Source organism: Ptychodera flava, unplaced genomic scaffold (assembly GCF_041260155.1).
Source record: "Ptychodera flava strain L36383 unplaced genomic scaffold, AS_Pfla_20210202 Scaffold_29__1_contigs__length_4469600_pilon, whole genome shotgun sequence".
NCBI classification, from domain to species: Eukaryota; Metazoa; Hemichordata; class Enteropneusta; family Ptychoderidae; genus Ptychodera; species Ptychodera flava.
The window spans coordinates 381,094-392,403 of NW_027248351.1; positions in this window are offsets into that span (position 1 = coordinate 381,094).

Genomic DNA, 11,310 nt, shown 5'->3' on the forward strand with positions numbered 1-11,310 from the left:
GATACCCATCCAAATAGCTTCTATAGACTATAGTCTATAGTAGCTAAAAAATGGAAGATAGAATTACTGGTCTTGAAAATAGTATGAAGTCAAAAGTCGACGAGGACAAAGTGATAGCATTAAGGAGCACACTGAAGCTGAATGACTCATAACTACAAAATCATTTGGAAACGTTGAGGAGTCTGTCAAAAAGAAAGTACAGGAACTGAGAGAGAGTAACGACAGAGAGAAGAATATGATTGTTTACGGTGTTCGTGGGCAGAAAATCCTGACCCAACTGTAAGAAAAATGGCGGATACTAATGTACTTCGTGAATTAGCTGATGTTATTGAAGCAGATTGTACACATATACAGAATGTTGTCCGAATAGGAAAAATCAATAATTCATCTGAAGCAGACTCTGTCAGACCCAGACCAATTAAGGGAACGAGCACAATTAACGGCAGGGGGGGGGGCGGAAGAGAAAATATGGGGTGCATATATTTTTTACAGGCCCCCCCCTAACACCAGCAAAAATTTTGTGGCCCCCCCTCCCCAAAAAGAAAGATTACATAGGTACAAAGTTGTACACATATATATAATCCTTATAACTTTTAATATATGCTTTAGTGAAAACAACATTCTTGCATTCTTGAAATAAATAATAAACAAATAAATATATAAATAATAAACAAATAAAATAACTTTACTTCAACTGAGTATCTGTATGATGTTTTCAGATGTTGGGGAAAAATGTATATAACATGACCATTGTGATTTCAATGCACTTTCCACAACCCAGTGTCTGCCTTTCTATGACTACCCAAGATATTCAATGTTACTCCACTGTAATGACAGTCTGCCATTGGAATAGTCCTTCATGGGCTAACTATAAAAGACCCATTAATGCCATTTTTTCCTCCTTTTTTTCAGTATTTTTTTCCTGTGTGTGTCCACTACGTATTCTAGTTCTGAACTGCCTATTAGCCAGTCCACATTCCTGTGTGGAACAGGTTGAATGGTTATTTGAGGAAAAATAGGCAGTCCATAGCAGTCCAACCTGCCACATGCCAGTATTGGAAATATGACATGTTAAAATTTGAACATTCATCACTGGCTATGAATGTGAAATCAGACTCAGCCATGTGAAGTAACCATTCATTAGCAGTCCTATTGAATTCATGATAGAAGGGAAGATTGTCAATGGATTGAATGGTAGCTTACACATGTGGCGGTAAAAATTTAGACATGCATTAATAAACTCCAAGGACTGACTTGTTGTCAATTCTCATGTTTTCACATCCCTATTGTCTATTTAATTTAAATAAATTAGGCGGCACTCATGTGTAGAGTTGATTTTACTTGGGTTAAGTTTTCAGGTGAAATTACTCATGTTTGCACTATAGAAATGGCACATGGGTCACATTTACCAGTTAAATTGTTCTCAGACTTAAATATTTAGTGGCTACAGAAGCAACGGTTTGCCATTTTAAAGTGACAGTATAAAGCTGTAAGTTTTTGATTTTGTTAATATTTTTGTTATGTATCAACTGCACTTACTTCATTGGTTTACAAATTTAAGTTGAATTAGCTCGTTGATATTATCAATACAACCAACATACACTTTGTGTGCATGTATATTATAAAAGTTCACTGTTATTGTGTTCAATTGAAGTTTAGTCCAGACCAAAATGTGTTTACCAACAATAACAATGCTGACTGTACATAATACAGGTCGTGAAGACTGGATATTTGAACGTGTTTTAGAAAATAGAATAACATTAGCAATACTGGCTAACATGATTTTGAAAAGAGAGAAAAACCTGTAGTCGATGTACGAAGAACACAATTTCTGCCAAAATTATGAAGTTACAGCCTATCCCTTAAATATAATTAGCATTGGTTTCATTCATCTCCATTCAAAAAAACGAGACCAGAGATTTTCAGTATAAACCAATGAATATGACAAGAGGGAAGTCATGCAGATGGCTGCAAACGTCTGTGAGCAGCCTCTAAATTAAATCAGCACAGATCAAATTTTAAACATCGTTTATTTTTATTTTCAAAATGTGCAATAATAAACACATGTTCACCGCTAAATATTCCATATGATCGGAACCTGCATTCTATTGAAAGGTACTCACATTTCCAGACGTAATATGGTTGGATCTGTCATTAAATTTTTCTCATACGGTCCACGTTTTCGCGTACGTCCGTCAGCAACTGGCTATGATGTGCAGTCATGTACATGTACGTCAGATCATCACACAACGACGAACACACTTGCGACGGTTCTGCATCTGCCATTGTAAAACTTTCGCGATTACAACTTACATAAAACTTAATGGAAACGCAGTACAGGTACTGTTCATCCCCAAACCGTTCAAAAGTCGAGCCGGATGGACTAACGGTTCTGACGATGTATGATGTCGTGACTTTGGAAAGAGTTGTGTTGGAAGAGTGGACGGGACGCAACAGGGTATGATAGCCCGTAAATGAGTACGCTGGGATTTAACGAGGTTGATCAGAATTGCAACAGGGTTCACTTAGTGTGTTGGACGTCCGTATTTTAACTGATCTCTTCATATAAAGTCAATTTTTGCTTATTAGAAAAATCTAAAAGAACAGTTTACGCGTACTTGAAATGTCAAAATTTTGCGACGATCACGACCCTTGACCTTTCGAATTTGACCAATGCTTTGTGTTCCCACACGATCGTTATCGGATATCACATTGCATCTCTCAAATGAGATTGCGCAGATTTTTTTGAAGTAATGGCTGTTCAGACCAGCTGAATCTTACGAATTATGGCTGATTTCTCGGTCATTTCTTCCCCAGTGACGACACTTTTTAGTCAAAACAGCAAGTGAGTTAGGTCTAAGTGGTAATGTTTCAGTTGGCATGAAGGTAAAGTGTATTTCCCCGCGACAGTGTTGGATGCAGTGACCGAGATAGCAAGTCGTCGTGGACGATAATTTTCCATTCATCCGGTAAGTATTTGAAATGCATATTTATAAAGGGCAATTACGAAATTAGTATGCTTATAGAGAGGCTTTCTCTGCACATTGATGTTTTCCTGGGAAGCTTGGTTTTGTATATGGCCCGACATTTTTAACCTGAGCTTTAGGGGTGAAAAGAAAGTACGTATCTGTATACTACCTGGACAGGGCGGAGGGAGGTGTACAGTGTGGCCATTAACGCAAAACAAAGCTGGGCTTGAACAACGCCTAAGCTTAGTTTGCGTCCATGGTCTCACTCAGTGCAAAAACACTGCTATAAAAAAAATAGGCGAAATGAAAATATTTAAAAAAAAAAAAACTACCGGTAGATCGTAGGATGAACATGGCTATGTAAACTTATGATTGTTTGTACCACCCGGTCTTACTTGCATTTTTTACTTCTTTTGTACATGGTTAGTTTTAAAATCCATTGTTAATATGATATTGCCAGGTAAGAAGCCTTGTATTGAAAGACAGAAAAAATATTTAGAAATGTGATACGTCTTAATTTTCAAGGGACAGCAGCTGTAATTTTTAATGAGTTCAATAATTTGTTTGCCTCATGTATAAACATACTTTCTTGTATTGATTCAAATTATGAATTGTGATGCCCTCACTTTGTAAAGATGTACATAAATTAATCGGTATAGTGGCTGTGGCAACTAGTCAAGTCAATACAACATACACAAACCCAATACATTTCTAGACATATAGTATGTTACACTTTCAATGTATTAATTTTGCACTCGCAAAGATGTATGTAAAAAATTCCTCTATGTGTATGTAACAAATCACACACATGTTCTGAAACTTTATTGTAAAGTTGTCGTCTTAATAAATGTTGCTAAGTTCATTCTCTTCTTTCTGTTTCATTTCAGTGTGCATGTCAGCCAAGGCCCAAGAAAAATTTGGCAAGAATAATCATGACTTACGTAAAGAAGTCTTCAATGTCAAATTTCAAAACAAAATAGGACATGAAAGACGAGACTTGGCCAGAGTTAAATGAACTCTTTTAAAACTAATCTTTGACTAAATCACTTTTCACTGTGTCTATGAAATTTGTTGAAGCCAAAAATTTATTAAATTGGTCATCAGACTTACAGATATGTTTTGTGCTTTTTATTTGAACGTTTGGAAAGGTGAGTCTGCTTGTGTTTGCTGTGTTCAGGTGAGTCAGAGTTGCTTTTAACTCTGTTTGGCCTGTCTTAGTTTTAGGCCAAATATGGTTAAATTACATCTCCAACCAATTGTATCATATAATTCACCGAAAGAGGCTGTGTAAAAAGTACTTGATTTTACTGGAATTTGATTTCACTTATTTGATGTTTGCTTACACCTTGCAAACATGCAAATGTAACAATGTTTACCAAATTCATAACGGCAACATCAAAATAAGTAAAATCGGGTGTCAAATCAGTACTTTTCACGGTGCTCTTTTCCAGCCAGGATGACCCTGTCATTCATATGTGCATTCAAAATAACCATTCGTTCACATACGTGTGAGTGGATTCAGAATAACCATTCGTTCACATGTATGTGAATGGCTAGCTCATTTAAATATTTCGGCCTATACACGTTACCCACATGCTTCTGAAATGAATGTGGACTGCCTGACTGCCTATTCCCTATGCACATGCATTAAGCCATGCCAACTAGCCATGTGAATGCTAATTTCACATGGTACTGACAGGCATTCCTGTTCTATAAGGGACATTTCTATAGCATGATGAAATAACCAGTTTCAACCGAGCCTCTGTATCATTACCAACCATTATTACTGTTGACAATGAAGTCAATTTTCAATAATAATATTGCTCATTTTACACATAACAACTGCATTGTGAGGTTTAAGACTTGGTATTTCATCATGCTACAAGAAGTTTAACAAGGAACTCCAGCTTCAACAAGGAACAAAAATGCTGAAAAATATTCTGTCTGTCATGGTGTAAAAAATTTTGGTGGCCCACCCCTTACCTTCCCTGGAATTTTCATGGCCCACCCCAAGAACACTCATTTTTTTTCGTGCCCCCCCCCCCCCCCATTTTCTCTTCCGCCCCCACCCCTGCCGTTAATTGTGCTCGGTCCCTAAGGTCAGCATGACTGATGTTGCTGCAAAAAAGCATTTCATGAAATGTCTTCCAAAACTTTGGGACGGTCCCTTCACATAGTCTCTTCAAAAAATTTATGTTACCCATGACATGACAAGATAAGAGCGAGAACTGAACAAAAAGTTGATGATGGAGGCAAGAAATCTTAACGACAAGTCGTCGGGGGACTTCCGTTTCCTGGTGAGAGGACCACCTTGGAAAAGGAAAATTATCAAAGTGAAAGGAAAGGATACAATCTAACGAGAGGAAAAAATATTGTAAATAGGAATGTACATAGTTTTCGTGGACATAACGTATATTGTATACATACTAAAACTGACAGTTTACCAAAGAAATTTGATTAGCTCTTACAACGCTACATTATCAATGCAGAAAGAGCAGCACATGATATTATTGCCATCAGTGAAGTATTACCCAAGAATATGCGCTACACGGTCAACATATCTGAACTTAGCATTGAAGATTACGACTTATTTCCAAATGACTTTCCTGGCAAAGCTAGACGTGGAATTCTGATTTATGCCAAAAAGAAACTTAACGCACAACTTGTGGAAATCCAAACAGACTTTGAGGAATGTGTGGGGATAAAGTTGGTTTACATAATTGTGATAATCTCCTATTTAGCTGTGTTTACAGAAGTCCTTCATCTTCGGAGGACAATCATCGCCACCTTTGTGATATGTTTAAGTCAGTCTATATTGACAACACCAATTACACTCATCTAATTATTACAGGGGATTTTAATTACCCAGATATTGACTGGTCGTCTTCGACTGCTAAATGCAAGAGCAGTGATATGTTTCTTGAGTATTTTCGGGATTGTTATGTTTACCAGATGATATTAAGCCCACAAGGACCAGAATTAACCAGGAGCCATCCATTTTAGACTTAGTAATTTTTAATGACGACGACTGTATCACTAATATTGTGCATGATAGTTGTCTTGGATTCAGTGACCACTGTGTGCTGTGCCTTGATGTCAAATGTTACGCCAAAATTGTCTACCACACGTTACAACTACTCCAAAGCTGATCTGTTGGGAATTCAAAATAAGCTGTCTATAGACTGGGAGCACATACTGCTGGACAAAACTACTAAAGAAGCATATAACTTCTTCATGGAAATGTGGAACATTGCAATGAAAAAGTATGTTTGTGAAAACATTCCGACATGATACTTATAATGATCGGCCTCCACTAAATCAAGTAACAGTGAAGTGTATAAAGAGGAAACATAGACTTTGGAAAAGATATATGGAATCTAAGGATCCTGTTAAATACCGTGAATACTGTTAGGCCAGAAATAAACTCAAAAACAGTCGAGAATGACAGGAGAGCACGAGAAAAACGAATAGCGGAATCTATTAAAACTAACTATAAGAACCTTTGGCAATATGTTAATTCAAAGAGGAAAGTCAGATCGCGAATTTCTGAGCTCCAGATTATTGATGGTCACCTGCTTACTGCAAGTAGTGATGAGGAGAAAGCAAGCTTTTTAGCGGACTTCTTCAGAGTGTCTTCACTTCAGAAGATGATAGTAATCTCTAACATTCCAGATCTCAACGGTAGTCATGTTGATGTCATGTCCAGTGACAGTCCTTTTACTAAATCAGAAGTTAGGAATCTCCTATTACAACTTGATGTGACGAAATCATCTGGCCCTGATGGAGTTCATCCTAAAATCTTGAAAGAAGTAGCCGACATTATTTACACGCCACTTTCTATTATCTTCAACAAATCATTCTTCTCTGGTGTTGTACCAAAACGCATGGAAAGAAGCACAGATTTCAGCGATTTTCAAGAAGGGAAATAAGAAATCTCCGTCCAACTACAGACCCATCAGCTTGACCAGTATTATCTGTAAAACTATGGAAAAACTTATTCGGAGGAAAATTGTATCACATATGGACAAACATGACTTATTCAATAACAAACAGTATGGTTTCATAAGTGGCAGATCGACCACATTACAGCTACTCAAAGTTTTGGATCACTGGACCAGTAGTCTTGATGAGGGAGGTGTAATTAACGCTGTGTATATGGATTTCATGAAAGCTTTTGATAAGGTTCCCCATCAATGCCTTATCGCCAAATTGTCTCATTTCGGTATTAGTCAGACAACCTGCAACTGGGTGCAAGAATTTCTGAGAGATCGCCAACAACGAGTGTGTGTTAACGGCCAGTTTTCGAAGTGGCATGATGTAACCAGTGGTGTCCCTCAAGGCTCCGTGCTCGGACCCATCCTGTTTGTAATTTTCATAAATGACCTACCAGACTGTGTTGCATCCAATGTTTATTTATTCGCTGATGACACTAAAATTTACCGTGAGATTAAGACTGCTGTAGATTCTACAGTAATCCAGAGAGACCTCGGCCGTTTATCTCAATGGAGCAATAATTGGCTGCTCAAATTTCATCCGGACAAATGTAAAGTCCTGTCAGTTCACAGTAAAAATAAGTCAATTAATACAAATTCATACACCATGTGCAGTCAAGATGGAACAAATATCACTCTAGAAGTTGTCAAATATGAAAAAGACATTGGCGTCATAGTGGACAGTAACTTGAACTTTGAGGTGCATATTCAAACCCAAGTCAACAAAGCCAACAGGATTGTCGGACTCATTAGGAGAACCTTCAACTTTCTAGACAAAGACACCTTCAGATTACTTTTTAAAGCTCTAGTTCGTCCTATCTTGGAACATGGTAGCTGTGTGTAGAACCCATACAAAGTAAAGGATATTGATTGCATCGAGAACGTTCAGCGCAGAGCAACCAAATCGCTGCCTGGACTTGATAATTATTCATACGAGGAGCGACTCAGATACTTAATCTGCCATCATTGTCATTTCGTAGATTACGTAGTGACCTCATTGAAACTTTTAAAATCATGAGTGGTATATATGACAACCGTGCCTCAGAAGGATCATTAAGACACAGTAATTACCAATACACCAGAGGACATCCGCTAAAAATTGACAAGGATCATTGTAAGCTGAACATCTGATGTAATTTTTCACAAATAGGATAACTACAATTTGAAACAATCTTCCTGAAACTGTTATCAGTGCTACGTCTGTGAATTCCTTCAAGAATCGTCTAGACGAATTCCTTGCAACACAACCCATGAGGTACAACTATTCTGAACCCTACATCATGCAAACCAGAACAGACAAAACTAGTGAGAGTGTGGATGGATCAAAAGCTGAGTATAGAGGCACTGTTGAGCCTGCGTTCAGTACAAGCCTAACCTAACCTTTAATATACTCGCCATAAGCATAGATATCAAGCGAAAACAGCAGCATGCATTCTCAGCGAGAACGCTCAGAGTGTCAAATCGAGTACCGTCATTAGTTATGAGTGAGTAGCTTGTGCAACTCAATGTATTCCAGGCTGTTCTCGTCTGCGAATATCAAAATGTTTACCAAAAAGGTAAACTATTGTGAAAATCATCGACTCGGCATCACCGACACCAAAAATTTGCCTTCCCAACACCTTCGATTTTTTCTAAACAGTATCCGGGTCAGATTTCTTTTTCCTTTTCGTCAAATTCCCCGTGTTTTTAGATAGACTTTCTTTGCACCGTCAATGTAGTACCTGATTCGTTTCGTGGAGCTGCCGAGCATTCAGACAGATTTCATGTCCCGTATTATCGCGAATCTAACGCTAGAGATTGCATTTTATACATGTATAGATAAGAGTCGATAGCGTAGTCTTCGCCTTAGATTTTTTTAAACACTAAACGTCGACCGAGGCAAGAGTCTAATAAACCACGTTTTATTAACTCTTTGAATATGCCACGTGAGTAAGCCTAACCCAATTTCGGTAATCAAATGACATATAAGCTGTAGTAAACACAGGAATTTATTCACAAGAAAGCATATATTGTTTTCGATGGGTTAAAGATATGCAATTTTTTTCCTTTAAACGTGTTGGTGACAAAATCGTCTATAGAATTATGTGAAGAGAATAAGCAGCCAATGTTCATTGTTTTTCAACTCCAGCGAACAGGACAAGGGGATTACTCATATTCAAACCCACAATATTTATATGGAATGCATTCAAAAGTACATTTAAAAATAAATCTAAAAATCTAGCTGTCAGTGTGTCTTTACTGATATGCGACGGATTTTGCGCTCCTAAACCGTTTCTGCACATACTCTTTTGCCGACCATGGAGCCATCAGACCCCGACTAACTGTCCGGCTTGCTGTGTACCTTTTATACCTCCTTATGTACTAAGATCATTTGACTCACATGAAGTTAATGAGTGAAACACAGAATATTAGCACCAAAGTGTACCTCAAGCCATCTATTTAGCAGTAAATCCATGCATTATTCATCGGTGTTGATGTTTTTCAAGGTTATAACCTAAATATTGAACCCATCAAAATGGTTTTGTCTTTTTATGCTACACTACTAAAGAATATTGCTTGAAGAAATACATTTCATGGAAATCAATGTGTAGTTTTGCGTTAGGGTTAAACCCCGGCTTGAAAAAGCCCGGGATCCGGATTAACTGAGGTGTAAATAAGCTTATGAGGTGTTTCTGTCTTTTGTCTTCTTTTGAAATTGCAATCATCATATAAATGTGTTGCTAGATTTTTGGATTAAGTCAGCACGGGGGTTAAATTAAACACATAATATAGCTGACATGCGCAGTGAATTAAAGTGCACTCTTCGTCTTTACTGAATTTCAGATGTTTTCTGCTCGACTCACTCTATGTAAGTATGATAACTCAGTTCTTCAAGCGATTTGACTTTGTCAAGCAAAACTATTGTTCAGAATGGTATACCTTTTAAAATACAGAGTACGATTAATCGTATGTCATAAAAATCTATAAAAAGAACGTCATTGATCAGTAAGCCTTGTCTTTAATACTCAGTTGTCCAGAATAAAAACAGATAAATGAAACACTTTGTAATTCCTTGCTTTTCTACCTGATTACACGATATCACTGAAAATGTAAGAAGCGTTCCTCAGAAATATTCCTTCATTCATTTCATTGTCTTGTCTTGTTCGTTTATTAGGCCCCACATCGAAAGAACTAATGAGAAAAGAATATCCGTAACTATGCTTAGTAAAGTGAACCATTTTACTATGGCCGTTCTATCAATATGCAACACTCTACTGTTCAGGTTGTTTATAAAGATTAGCTTATTGTAGACCTTTTATAAAGATGAGCTTTTCTGTTTTCGTCCTACCCTACTTTTAGCTTGTGGTACTATCCGATATGGTTTCCAGATGCCCGGCAATCTTATGGGTCCAAGCATGTCAAGTGACGACACAGAAGAGTGTTGTCAGATGTGCCAGAATACTCCAGGATGCAAAGGTTTTTCGAGGAGTAATATCGGCGGGCAATGCTGGTTGAAGATTGCCAAGGGGGAAATTCAACGCCAAGGAAAATTTTACATGTGGACTGATAAGAGGTAGGAGATCAAACAGAAAAGTTTACAGCAGCGTTTAGTGTATTTCACGCCATCGACAGTGACAAACTCAAACTTTTGCTCAAATTAACTCGGTCAATCGTACATTTACTCTCTTTCAAAATCAAGAATAAAATCGGAGATGGGTCACTTTTTTTGCTAATTCTGGAGAAACGGTTCTGACAGTTGAAACTCAAAATATCTGCTATCTCTGTGTTAACGCCGAGGGACAAATTACATTATAGATTTCTATAAACAACCCAGGGATTGTTTTATCTTCTTGAACTTCAAAATAGCCCTACAGTCGTTGGATTAAAAACGTTTTAACAGTTTGAATCCGAATAATTGAATAAAGAAAAACTTGCATGAAGAAGATGACATATTTCTCAAACTCTTTTTAGTAACCCATATGATTTCCCTCAACCTCATATGAACAGAAAAAGGTCATTTTTACGTACTATAGATTTTCCAAACAGAATGTCTGTTCATTCTAAACATTTGTACGATACCGTTTAATAATAACTGTCACGTGACAGCAGAATGCCCCTCGCCTGACAAAATGCCTGACATCACTTCAAAGCTATGCACTTTAAAGACTCTCAAATTTTGTAGCATCTAGCATTTGTCTATTTTAACATCAGTTCGCAAGGAAACAATGCATTGATTCACAGCTACTACTTGATTCACTATTGATATCACGATAAGCACAGAAAATGAAATCAGAGTAAAACAACATAATGGCAGAAATTATGGAAATATGCAGATGATAAAGTCATAACCCGATTTTGCATCAATTCCG